We start from the raw sequence: 1,627 nt of genomic DNA on the forward strand, positions 1-1,627 counted from the left end.
TATCTGAGGTTCTTGCAGCTACCACATCCAAAGAGCTTCGCAGTGCTTCTGTACCAAAAGGAGCCTGGGCCAATGTGTGCAAAGCAGTGAGGAACACGTTGTACTACAGCAGCACATTCCCTCAGATGCGGGTCTGACAAATCCCGCCCCTTGGGAGGAAGAACAATTTTTCTTCATTCTTGTCTTTATGAGAAGGTCAGCAACACCATGTGATTTTCCTGACGTGTAACCACTACGCAGTGCAAGCCCAGAGAAATGCAAGCATGTTTGTTATTGTTTTTGCTATAAATATAGGAATTTAACACTTGCCCAACTGGATTAGACCAGGAGTCCACCTCTCAGAAGCAGCTTACTGCTCAGGGCTCTAACAAGTGCTTGCTCTGACAGAAGGTGGCTGCATCCTGCAGCTCAGCCAGCAGTGCTCCCAGAGGGGCAGCTTCCTCCACAGCCTGCAGCAGGAACCAGCCTTCCCCTCCAAAAATGCAACATGACGCTTTTTAATGCCCTGATATCATAGAACCATAGAATGGCCTGGGTTAAAAAGGACCTCAAAGATCATCCATTTTCAACTCTCCCTCCACAGGCAGGGCTGTCAACCACCAGATCAGGCTGCCCAGAGCCACATCCAGCCTGGCCTTGAAGGCATTCAGGGACTGGGCATTGTATCACCCAGCTTCTAAAGTATCCCACAGATGTACACTGTGATTGTTAGTTCTATGTTTCATAAATACTGTCAACTCTCAGACAAAACATTTCAGAAATCAAATTTAAAGACCTAAGCCTGAGAAATTCAGCTAAAAACACTAAGATGTTATTGTTACTATTTACTACATACAAACAAACCACCGCAGTACGTCTCTGACCACAATCTGTACTCACCACTGCCAGAATAAGCTGGGTTGGAATTTGATTTCCAAACCTAGGATTAAGTACACTCTAACTAAACCTTTTGTCCTCAGTTTCCATCCATTTGCTCTACTGTTCTAAACCACAGCAGGTGGCACAGTCCAACTAGGGCTCATAATTGCATGTACAAAGCTTACAGGATGGGAAAACTCCTGGAGCAAGCAGAGCAGTGGGATAGGATGGAAAGTCAGTGTGTGAGCAGGACTGAAAAAACACGGAGGGTGAGGAGGGGATTGAAGAGCAGTGGGCTGGACACTGGCGCATCAGAAAAAGTTCAGGTACTTGAGAAAAAACAGGGCTGAGGCTTAAAAATTAAGAAATGAGTGAGTGCAGCACTGGTGGGGGAAAGGGACTAAATGTATTAGCTCTCTGAATTTGGAGAGCTTTGGCTTTCCAGACAGATGTCAGATTTGCTGATGCAGGACCCATTGTTTTTGGTTACAAAGTTTAAGCTGAGTGTGGACAGACTGTCTGACAGCACATCCCCTGCACACTCATGCAGCACAAATCACTGCCTGCACACTTACCCCTTCCCACTTCCAGTGGCCCAGAAAATGCTTCCATTTGGACTGATCCAGGTCCTTTGGTGTCTTTCTTTCCTTCCCTGGTTAGCTATGGTCAAGAAGCGAACCTCAAAAACAGCAATGAGCAGCAGCTTGGATTTAATCCCTCTGGTACTTATGTCACTATCTTAACCATCAATTTCAGGGACTTTTCTCCA

The sequence above is a fragment of the Excalfactoria chinensis genome, chromosome 12 (genome assembly GCF_039878825.1).
Source record: "Excalfactoria chinensis isolate bCotChi1 chromosome 12, bCotChi1.hap2, whole genome shotgun sequence".
Lineage (NCBI taxonomy): Eukaryota > Metazoa > Chordata > Aves > Galliformes > Phasianidae > Excalfactoria > Excalfactoria chinensis.